Genomic DNA, 12,536 nt, shown 5'->3' on the forward strand with positions numbered 1-12,536 from the left:
AGTTATGACAAACCTAGACAGCATATTAAAAAGCAGAGACATTACTTTGCCAACAAAGGTCCGGCTGGTCAAGGTTATGGTTTTTCCAGTGGTCATGTATGGATGTGAGAGTAGGATGGTAAAGAAAGCTGAGCGCCAAAGAATTGATGTTTTTGAACTGTGGTGTTGGAGAAGACTCTTGAGAGTCCCTTGGACTGCAAGGAGATCCAACCAGTCCATCCTAAAGGAGATCAGTCCTGGGTGTTCATTGGAAGGACTGATGCTGAAGCTGAAGCTCCAATAGTTTGGCCACCTGATGCGAAGAGCTGACTCATTCGAAAAGACCTTGATGCTGGGAGGGATTGGGGGCAGGAGGAGAAGGGGACGACAGAGGATGGGATGGTTGGATGGTGTCACCAACTCGATGGACATGGGTTTGAGTAAACTCCAAGAGTTGGTGATGGACAGGGAGGCCTGGTGTGCTGCGGTTCATGGGGTTGCAAAGAGTCGGACATGACTGAGCTACTGAACTGAACTGAACTGAACTGACTCAGTTTTCCTGTTCAGTTGATAAGTTGTGTTCGACTCTTTTGCAGCCCCATGGATATAGCACACCAGACTCCTCTGTCCTCCACTGTCTCCCAGAATTTGCTCAAATTCATGTCCATTGAGTTGGTGATGCTATCTAACCATCTCATCCTCTACCATCCCCTTCTCCTTTTGCCTTCAATCTTTCCCAGCATCAGGGTCTTTTCCAATGAGTTGGCTCTTCACATTAAGGGGCTGCAAGTACTGTAGCTTCAGTTTCAGCATCCAATGACTATTCAGGGTTGATTCCTTTTGGATCAACTGGCTTGATTTCCTTGCTGTCCAAGGGACTCTCAAGAGTCTTCTCTAGCACCACACTTGGAAAGCATCAACTCTTCAGCACTCAGACTTCTTTACAGTTCAATTCTCACATCTGTACATGACTACCAGGAAGGCCATAGCTTTGCCTAAATGGACCTTTGTGGGTAAAGTGATGTCTCTGCTTTTTAGTATACTGTCTAGGTTTGTCACAGCTTTCGTTCCAAAGAGCAAGTGTTTTTTAATTTTCGGCTGCCATTACCATCTGCAAAAGCATTTAATAAATACTTGTGTGGCAGCCACTGTATGCTAGGCACGTTTTTATCTTTCTGATCATTTGTGATCTTGGGAATAACTGGTATTCCTACTGCACAGGTCATAAGACTTAGACTAAGAGAAGCAATTAATTTACAAGGAAATCAGGAATGAGACAAAGGCTATCATATGTCCCACTTAAAAAACCCTGCTTTTTAAATAGAATATTCAGGTGACCACTCAGAATTTCTGTGTTGTTAAAAGATTTGTTTCAACACTATGTTGACTTCGATTACATTCACTAAAAAGAGGTAGATACTGACATCTATAAAGCTGAAATAGTACACAAAACTGGATCCTAGAAGCAAGTGGTCACAAGTAGCTTCTCTGGATGGTCCAGAGAGAAGAGAATGCAAAACGTCCAATCTGTTCAGTGACATCTAAAACACCTTTGGGAAGTCAACAAAAACAAGTTTCTCATGTCTCAAAAAATAGAGCTGCACATCAGTGTTCACTGCAGCAATATTTACAATAGCCAAGATACTGAAGCAACCTAAGTTTCCATCATCAGATGACTGGATCAAGAAGATGTGGTACATACACACAATGGAATGTTACTCACCATTGAAAAGAATGAAATCCTGCCATTGCAACTACATGGATGAACCTAGAGGGTATTATGTTTAGTGAAATAAGTCAGACAAAGACAAATACTGTATTGCTTCACTTATATGTGGAACCTAAAAAACAGAATGAATAAATATGACAAAACAAACACAGAAAAAATAAAAAAGATTTTAAAAATTACCAAAAAAAAATTTTAATAGAGCTTTTGGAGATTCTTGTCAATGAAGCCATATTATAACCCCCAGGTCCAAATACATCAAATCATGCAACAATATAATGCAGAGTCTTATTAGTCTAAAACTAACTAGGCTATTAGTTATTAGTTATTAATCACTCTATTAGTGATTTATTGCAATATTTCTATAGCAGGCATTCTGTCAGGTATTCTGCTTTGAGCTTTCCGTACCACTACCCACTATATGATTTTGGTCAAGGAGGGTCTGTCTCAATTTCCTCAAATACAAAATGAATGCATTAACACTTGCCCTGTTGTCTTCTGACTGCACCAAGTGCCAGACACTGTGCTAAGTGCTTTATGTACATCATCTCATTTTATCCCTCCAACATCTTCATAAGATAGGCCTTCATCAGTTGAAGCCACTTAGTAGGTGATGAAAGCAGATGAAAAAGTTCTTCCAAAAAACTGTACAAAAATAGTCTAATTATAACCCTTGTTAAAAAATAAATATAACCACTGTTAGTAAAGCGTGCTGTATGAAAAATATTAGCGTTAGAGTGATATAGAAATTGCAAGTTGACAGCAGCAGATTCGTCCACCTGATACAACTCAGAAAAGCAATGCTAAACATTTAGGGACTATTATATGCCACTCACAATTCTTAGCATTTGGGGCCATACGTTTGCTCAAGAATCTTCAAAATAACCCTCCAAGCACGCACTAATGTTATCCCCATTTTACAGATGCAGAAACAGAGGGAGAGAAAGAACTTGCCCCAGGGAACAATATAAATGGCAGAGCTGGGCAAAGAGACCAGGCAGTCCGATTTCTGAGCCTGTGCTCTTAATTCTAGCACTAAACCACTCCTGTGAAACAGGCTCCAGCAGATGCAAACCAAATAGCTGTTTATTCCCCAGGCTTAGGGAACAAATAGCAGGATTACTTTTTCTCACGTAGACGGCTTTCGGCCATTCTCTGGGCTCACTGAGGTCAGCGCAGTGCCCTGGCTGGGCTTGGCTTAGCAGTCTGTTTCCAAGGGCAGCTCTGCCTGCTCTGCACATCCTCCGTGACCTCTTTATGGTTCTGCTTCTCATTTGTAAACTAAGAAACAGAAAGTCTATTCATGGGGGATTTTGCAGGATCCAGTGCATTCAGCACAAATCTTGGCACAGGTGTGGCTGGCACTCGGTACACATGAAACTCCCTCCTTCCTCGAAGGTGACATCAGTTCAAATAAATAACTCTCCCATAAACTGCTTAGAAAAGAAGAGAGAAAGACCTCAGGTCTTGAAGTGTTAGGTTTGAAATGAACTATTACTGTCTTGAGTCATAAGGTAATCCACTTGGCAAAAACAATTTTATCCTGAGTATCTACAAATAGGATTTTTTTTCTTCCTAAAACAGTGTGTAAAGATTTTCTCAGGGGTTAGGAGATTCCCTTTGATAGACTGGGGGACTACTCTGGATTAGCAATCCCTGGGTCAATTCTAGACTTGCCCAGGTCATAGGTCTGCCTAAACCAACTGACCACAAAGTAGAATTGTCTCAGAACTGTTATCAGTTACAGTGGGAAGCATGGTATTAGCTTCCTGCTCATAAACCATGTTGAAGTAACCAAGAACATGTGAGTTTTCATACTATAAACTGTCCAAAGCTTAGTAAAGGGCATAATTTTGTCAAAACCTCATTTTAAAACTTTAAGATTTCCTAAAGTAGAAAAGACCAGGCAGGTAACAATCTTACTATGTTGCTTCAAGACAACAGTTATTCTCTGCAAAGCGGTTCTACTGTTCACAGACCAAATAAAATCCAACAATGGTCATTGCAATAATAATAAGAGCAAATGCTCAGATGAGCCTTTTTGATGTGCCAGGCGCCTCTAAGAAAAGGACACGTATTTCCCCCATTTAATCTTCTCAATAATTTTATGAGATAGGTAACATTATTATTCTCACCTTGTAGATATCGAAACTGAGGCACAGAGCGGCAGAGTTGAGAGTCAAATCAGGCAGTCTGTCTGCAGGGGCCACACCTGTCCATCCATTTCAAAGAAATGTGTGCACATAAAACAAAGCACTCGAATTCCAAAATACTGAAGGGAATTCGAGCGCTTTGTTTTATGTGCACACATTTCTGTGCTTGATCTGTTAATGCCATTTTCTTTCTCCTTTCTATAATAAAATCTGTGGCTTTTAAGAAAAAAAACAAAAAACAAAGCACTCTTCTTAGGGCTGTCATTGAGGCATGCCAGCTGATAGCTCAGTTGGTAAAGAATCTGCCTGCAATGCAGGAGACCCCGGTTCAATTCTTGGGTCAGGGAGATCCCTGGGAGAAGGGATAGGCTACCCACTTCAGTATTCCTGGGCTTCCCTTGTGGCTCAGCTGGTGAAGAATCCTGTGATCCCTGAGTTGGGAAGATCCCCTGGAGAAGGGAAAGGCTACCCACTCCAGTGTTCTGGCCTGAAGAATTCCATGGACTGTGTAGGTCATGGGGTCACAAAGAGTCATACACGACGGAGCGACTTTTTCACTTTCACTTACCACATTCCTCATCTAGCTCATAAAGGGGTCTTCAGTCCCTCATGTTTGTATCTTCCTAGCCAACCAAAATCTTTTTATGGAATAAGTCAAGGCAGGATCATGAAAACAAATAAGTATTTGTAGTCAGGCCTAATTCTGCTTCACGTTGTTCCCAGTGGAGAAAGGAAGGTGTACTACTTTCCCATGTAACAAACAGGGAGATTAAGGGACAGAGAGACTGAAGCAGTGCGCTCCGCGGGCGGCCCTTTGGCACCCGGAAGCCGTGATTCGCTGAGACCCTCTGCCCTTGTCTCGCTAGGCGCCATCCTCGGACCATGGCGAGGGGCCCCTCCAAGCAGCAGTACTCAGCACAGAAAACCCAGGAGTGGTCAGGCCTGAGTGGGACGAGAATGGAGAGAAGAATCTGTCTTACTAAGGCCTTCCTCGGGCCAGTGAGATTTAGGCCACCGTTTTTTTGAACGGCGAGTAGAGAAACTGGACTAGAAGGCTCCGCGTCCTCCAGAGAAAGCCCACAAGGCGAGGTCTCTGAGTCGCGTGAGGGAGACAGCCCTCAAGAGAGAGAGGCCGCGAGGGGCGACACCACAGAAACAGATGCCAGCGGACTCTTGGAGCCGCCCGGGTGCGTTCTGACGACTCAGCCGAGAGAGGTGTGGTAAGAGCTACTCAAACACTTGCCAGTGTCTGAAAATGGTGGCTGGGCTTTCACACGGCAAAGCTTAGACCCTCCTATAGGAGGCCCCCAAGGCTCCCTACCGGCTCCCAGCGCGGCGACCTGGGCGAGGGGCAGGTACAGGCTTCAGCAAAAGGACACAAGGCTCCCTGCCCCCCAGGACAGAGCTGTTCAGCTGCTTTTTTCGAGTTTTGTTTTATTCTTGCCTTGTTTGTTCACTCGGGTGATTACAAAAATCTTTCAAAAGCCAGACATGGGGATGAACTCTCAGTTCCCCGCCTCAGGGAGGCCGCCCGCGGGGGTGTTCACGGAGCAGGGCTGCACCTCCGGTCTTCACAGGTTGCTTCCCTTCCCCAGCGCCTCCGTGCTGAACGCTGGAGTCAACTCACCGTGCTGGTGTGTGGGTCCCACGGCTCTGTTACACCGCGAATCCTGAACGGAATGGAAGAAGCTATCACATTCTCTCACCTGCGCACTTTCCCCTTAACAAGAGTTTAAAAGAAAAAAAGAAAAACCAACATTTTTTATAAACTGACAGTGACAAGAGCTGCGAGAGCCTGAACCACAAAAAATAATAATTAAATATTAGAATTATGACCATCACTACTATAATAAAACAAGGCATGTCCCTCCAGTTTTTTGAAGCAAGCTCTCATGACTTTTTTGCATCATACATCTGCCCCCAAAGAGAGGGAAGAATAAAGCATGAAGGTCATTTGGCTGATGATTTGTCAGTTTAATTCTTTTCGTACCTGAATCCTCCAAATGGGATCAGAAGCCCCCTGACTGGACCTCACGCACCTCCTCTCTCCTCTGCTCTAGCACTTTCTACAGCACTCTGTTCTTCCTTGGCTTTGCTTATCTCTCCTGGTCACCCTGCCCTCACCACAGGGTCCCACCACATATTCGCGTGCTACTGCTGAGAAGAAGGTGTTGTAAACTGTATCTTGTTTTCCTGGGTGCTTATGAAAAACTGCCAGTTCCTGGGAGCTCAGGAAAGCCCACCATGACTACACTGCCCAGATCCCTTTATCCTGGAAACGCATTGCTATCATATTTCTCCTTAGGAACATATGACTACATAAATAGCACATGAGACTACTGTTGAGGAGAATCCATTTAAGTGATTAGGAAGCACAAATTTTATCATATGATGGTAAAAGATAAAGAAACTGAGGAAGAGAGAGGTGAAATAACTTGCCAAGATCACACAGCTTGTTAGGAGTAAATTCAACCCCAACATATCTCTCTGTAGTAATGAATTCTCCAGGGAAGTGGCTGCTGACTCATCAAAGAAAATGGAGGTCTGGTAGGAACTGGATAAATAACATGAGCAGTGACACTGTTCTGTTCATGTTTCTCATTTTTTTCCTACATAAACTGTACTTATACAACTAACAATAATGTGAGAGTGATATTCATTTTAAATGCTTGACACAGGAGCTGGAGTCTGCTTTTTTTTAAAACTTTAATTTTAATTGAAAGATAATTGCTTTACAGAATTTTGTTGTTTTCTGTCAAACCTCAACATGAATCAGCAGTAGGTATACATATATCTCCTCCCCCTTGAACCTCCCTCTCTGGATTCTGCTTTTTGTTTTCTTTTTCTTTTTTTTTTAAAGAAAATCCTGGTGTATATGTAATGTACACTCCTGGAAAATCTAACACTGCCCTACTCCTAGGTTTTTAAGAAATCTTATTGAGGAAAACATTGAAAGTTGGTCAAGATTGGTGTTTTTATTTAAAGGATAAAGATGCTTGTCCAAAACCAACTTGAAATGATAGGGAATCCATAAAAGGAAAGCACTGCAGATAAACCTACTTGAAAATCGTATTTCCATGACAACAGAAACAGCATTAAAGGGCCAGTACACCTCTGCACTGCTTCGTTGCCAACAGATTCTATCATCTGACACATTTTCAAGAAAAGAAATAATCTTTCACATATATGCTAAATCATAACTATGTATGAACATATAAAAATGCTAGCCCTTTTTAAGAACAGAGATAAAAAGCTGATATCCTTAATAGTAACATATAGACTAGCAGGTTCTCCACTGATGCTGGAAAATGTAGAAATAAAATGCAAGCTATAAACTAACATTGCATACCAAATGAGTTTTTTAGTTTCCATATTTGTCATTAAGTTTATTGCCTTTAAAAAATCCAGTTAATCTGTATTGTCTTAAGATAACACAGAATGTGCTTGCTCATGAATATATAAGTAGCTAAAATAAATTTTTATTCAGAAAAAATAAGATTATTTTATAGTATGAGACATACATCATTGTTTCTACTCAGTTTTTCTGAAACATGAGTTTAGTTCTTTTTGGTTTTGCATATATAAAACATTTGAGAAAATTATGGGAAAATAGCTTTGTTTCTCTAATGTAATAACAATATTTTGTACAGAACTCCTTTTTAAGATAATGTTTCCAAGACTTCCTAAATTTAAAGATTCTTCAAAGGAAAATTTAGCATTAAATTATGTAAAGTAATTTTGAATCTGCAATTTAAAATTATGTGTATATTGGATTATAGATTTTAAAGGCATTATGTGATTGAATTTGGTCTTCACAGAAACTCCCAATGTAAAATAGAAAGGTCGGATACCATTATCAACTTATTTTTCATTAATTAGGTATTTGATACTCACAAGCATTACATGCTAAGTGGCCATAAGAAGAATAAACATAATTCTATATATTTCTATGCTAAGCTTTTTCTTTTCTATGATGCTACACTCCACACTTAATTTAAAAGACTAAAACTGTCATCATAGTTTAATTTAGTCATACTTTAGTAAGAATGAGTTAATAGTTTTATACAAAAAACAGAACATTCTTAATCTCTAATATTTGCTAACTTAATAAGAATGCTAAGTACTTAGCAACTGATGTGTCTTTGATTTGAGGTTTATCAAAATTATTAACTATGTGCCCATTCTTTATATCAACCTGTAGATACAGATGATAGACAGATCTCAATCTTCAAGTAGGAAAGCGTTCCATCTCTAACTCTACAAAGTAAACAGGCCAATCTCTCTACACCCATGAATTCAAGGAAAATTATTTATGTGCCAAAAATCAAATGCAAAATTCCAAAGATGAAAGTCATGTAACAAAATACAAAGCATGAAGATTATTTCACCTAAAAATAGAGAAGAATTAACAAATGAGAATTTCATTAATAGTTTCTCCACATGTCTTTCTTTTCCACATTCTTTTATTTCCTGCCACAGAAAGTTCTAGAGCTGAATCTGGACCTGGAACCCTACTGAGCAGAGCCCTACCCCCAGAGCACGATGCAATGACTTGGAAGGCCCACTGGATTGGACCATTTCATTTGTAATCCTAATTCTACCACCAAAATGCTGAGTGAGTCTCACTGCTGCTAAGTCATTTCAGTCATGTCCGACTCTGTGCGACCCCATCCCTGGGATTCTCCAGGCAAGAACACTGGAGTGGGTTGCCATTGCCTTCTCCAATGCATAAAAGTGAAAAGTGAAAGTAAAGTCGCTCAGTCATGTCCGACTCTTCGCGACCCCATGGACTGCAGCCTACCAGGCTCCTCCGTCCATGGAATTTTCCAGGCAAGAGTACTGGAGTGGGGTGCCATTGCCTTCTCCGGAGTGAGTCTCACAAAACTACTTAAAACTGTTGAGTCTGTTTCAACATACACTTATTCAGGGCTTTCGCAGATCCTACTCTCAAAAGTTGGAAGCCGGGTCAACTTCATGGATGGGCATCCGTGGGGTCACACAGGACCCCGAACTCAAAAGAGCCAGTACTTGGTTTAGTGATCTGTTGTCACTGTTTAGAAATTGTGTCTTTTTAAATGTAAACTTTTTATTTGGACATAATTGTAGATTCCTATACAGCTGTAAGAAATAATATGTAAAGGTCTTGAGTATTAACTACCTTCTTCCAACGGGAAACATCTTGCAAAATTACAGTACAAATTCCAGAGGGGCATGATGTATTCTGGAGAAAAGGGGAAAAGCCAAAGCTTATTTTTGATTTTCTAAATAAAAAATGAGAAGATTAATGCAGAAAAGTCATCGAAACAGAAGGTAGATCTCCAATCTCAACAGGTGCTGCCTACCTGAATCAGACAACTGTGCCCTATCTTATCACAGGAACTTGCTGTGGTTGCAAAGGATGACCACCAAATCCCACTGAATTTTCTAGCACCATATCAGCGCCTTTGTTTTACAAAGCTTCATTATGAGATCAAAAGCAAATGATATTCTTGGAATACTTTTGTTGCCAATATAAACTGTAAAAATAAGAGCCAGAAATCAGTGAATTGCCCTTTGTTGGTTTAAAGCATACTAGAATATATAGAAAAAAGATACAGCAGATAGTTACCATACCAAAATAACAAGCCTGTAGGAGGCATTAGTTGGCCTAACAGGGGACAAGGAAGAGAATACTCCACTCAATACATAATCGAACAAATGAACTCAAGAGTACTTCACTGGAATACAGATTTTCATTCGAAACTATCCACTGGATGATGACTTGCCTTTCTTTTTCTTTTCTTTTTCTTTTTTTTTTTTTAAGTATAAATGCTTTACAATGCTATGTTAGTTTCTGCAGTACAACGAAGTAGATCAGCTATTCGTGCCAAGTCACACGGTCGTGTCCGGCTCTTTGTGACCCCATGGACTGTAGCCCACAGGCTCCTCTGTCCGTGGGATTCTCCAGGCAAGAATACTGGAGTGGGTTGCCATGCTGTCCTCCAGGGGATCTTACCAACCCAGAGATCGAAACCAGGTCTCCCGCATTGCAGGCGGATTCTCTACCACTGGGCCCCAGGGAAGCCATATACCCCCTCCCTGTTGGGCCTCCCGCACATCTCCCAGACCCAGCCCTCAGGTCATCACAGAGCACTGAGCTGAGCTCCCTGCACCATCCTGCAGCTTCCCACTGGCTGTCTGTTTTACATGTGCTAGTGTGTGCATGTCAATCCTAATCTCCCAGTTCATCCCACTCCTCTCCCTCCCCACCCCCGTGAACACATGTGTTCACATATACATATACATATATGTGTGTTCACATATACATATATGTATATATGTGTGCATGTGTGTGTGTGTCTATTAATGCAAACTCCTTTCCTGAAGAAACTCACAGCACGTTTTCTAACCAAGAACAGCATTCTGCAGATGAAATAATAAATTCTTTCATTCTCTCAAGATCATATCTTCATTTCCCTCTGCCTACCCCTTCAACTCCTAGCTTTTTTTAGTTGTTTGTTGGCAAGAAAGTTCACATCTCTTCCTCTTGAATAGTTGTCAAAACACCAAGGCTGTCATCTACCAACTCTCTGCCGCCCTGTGCTGAGACAGTGTTTTCTTGAACATTTGCAGTTGTGTATAATGTTGATGACAGCTTGTTTTGTAGTTGTCTTGCCTTCCTAGCTTCAAAAACAGCAGCCACTAGTGCAAAGAAAAGCCTTTTCTCACATGGACACACTTCCATTTTTTAATCTCTGAAAATTCAACGAATTAAAACTAATAGATGCCTTTTAGGACCCATCAGATGAGTTCTTAACAAGGGGGTCTTCTTTCTCGTTTTATATCTTCCTTCTCATTTTATACTTAAGTTCTAAAACTATCTTACAAACTTTAAAATCAAATATGTTGGAGATTAAGAGGCAAACTAAAGTCGTGATTAGGACCTCTACTAGTCTACCTGATGCATGTTATAGCTTAGAGACTAGAGTCAGAAAAAATGTGTATCAAATTCTACTGCTACCTTGCGCTAGCTGTGGTATATTTGGAAATATCCTATCTTAGCTTCAATTTCCTTACATGTAAAATGAGAATATTAATAATTTACCTACCAAAGAGGAATGTTCTGAAAATTTCAAGAGATAAGATACGTAAGATTTTGGACAACGAGTTTCTAGTTCACAGCAATAAATACTGTTATTTACTAACTAATAAACATACAACTTGTATATTGCTATTGTTTTTGCTATTGCTGTAATTATTAAGCAAAGGAGATATTATAATAATTTTAGAGAAAGTAAGAAACTAGTATGAAAATAAATATATACAATTCAGATTCATACTAGGAAAAGTGACAAACCACTCAATTTTAATTTTGGAGTTTTTGTTATTCAACTGATAAAATTAAATGGTATGAGATATTGTTCTATGTATAGAATTCATTAACTTCAAAATTGGTAATTTTATGAGTATTTATAGTATCATAGTATAAAGAATTTTCCTATTCAGAGGTAAGCACTGACAAAGTAAGTAGAGAAACATGATAGAGACAGGGTGTCAAACATTCACATGAAACTCAGTTCTTCAGGCACTCTTCAGTTGATTGGGACTTTGTGACTAATTATGACCAAGTAACTATGACTGTCCAGTCCATCCTAAAGGAGATCAGTCCTGGGTGTTCATTGGGAGGACTGATGCTGAAGCTGAAACTCCAATACTTTGGCCACCTGATGCCAAGAGCTGACTCATTGGAAAAGACCCTGATGCTGGGAAAGATTGAGGGCAGGAGGAGAAGGGGACGACAGAGGATGAGATGGCTGGATGGCATCACTGACTCAATGGACATGGGTTTGGGTAGACTCCAGGAGTTGGTGGACAGGGAGGCCTGGCATGCTGCGGTTCATGGGGTCGAAAGAGTTGGACACGACTGAGGGACTGAACTGAACTGAACTGAAATGGACTATGACTGAACCTACAAGTGTTACTTTTAAGCAGAAGCCTAGACAACAGATTTAAGAAACAGAAAAGTGCTTCTACTTTTTTTGATTGATGCAATATTTGCCCCCTGCCCTGAATCACAATGTGAAAATGAGTTACCCTGATGATCCACACTGGATCTGTGCCATTCGCAAAAAATAATCCACTGATGTGTTAAACCACTAAGATTTGCAAATTAATTTGTTATCGCAGCATGATCTAGCCTGCACTGATTAACACTGGAATGGTTTCACTGACAAAGAGCTGAAAACAATAGCTGCATGGCATTAAGATTGACCCTTGATAACTGCCTTTATCTTTAATATTTGCCAATTTGATCATCTTTCCTTCACTTAACAAACAGATATTGGAACTTGAATAAAAGCACTTGTCCTGCCCAAAGTAACTCACTGTCTGGTAAAAAAGAGAAGACACATACATTTATAATAAAGCACAGAATCATAGTGATATAAGCTCAGATAAAGTCTTAAATGAATTCTGAGAAAAGAGATACAAGTCCTACTAGAAGATTTCTGGGAAGAGATTTTGAATGGTTTACATCTGAAAGAATGGGATGCATTCAAACATGTGTGGGTGAGCAAAATATGGGAAGAGCAGTGAGTAGCATTCCAGTATCAGGGACCAGCAGAGAGAGGGACTGGTTGAGTGTGGAAGGAATGAAGGATGCCAACAAATAAATCAATAAAAATTACCATCTCCCCTCA

The 12,536-nt window shown here is 40.4% G+C and overlaps 1 protein-coding gene across 3 annotated transcripts in view; it reads right to left on the reverse strand.

The window, feature by feature from the left end:
- GPM6A (glycoprotein M6A) overlaps positions 1–12,536 on the reverse strand; it is a 259,505-nt gene that overhangs the window by 140,019 nt on the left and 106,950 nt on the right. The window contains exon 1 of one of the 3 annotated variants that reach the window (XM_065946712.1): positions 5,486–5,491. The exons of the other annotated variants lie outside the window; for them this stretch is intronic. The gene's annotated coding sequence lies outside the window, so the exon portion shown is untranslated. Of the gene's footprint in view, positions 1–5,485; positions 5,492–12,536 lie in introns of those variants that run through there. 3 annotated transcript variants of the gene reach the window in all.

This window comes from Muntiacus reevesi, chromosome 10 (assembly GCF_963930625.1).
Source record: "Muntiacus reevesi chromosome 10, mMunRee1.1, whole genome shotgun sequence".
In the NCBI taxonomy this organism is placed as follows: Eukaryota; Metazoa; Chordata; class Mammalia; order Artiodactyla; family Cervidae; genus Muntiacus; species Muntiacus reevesi.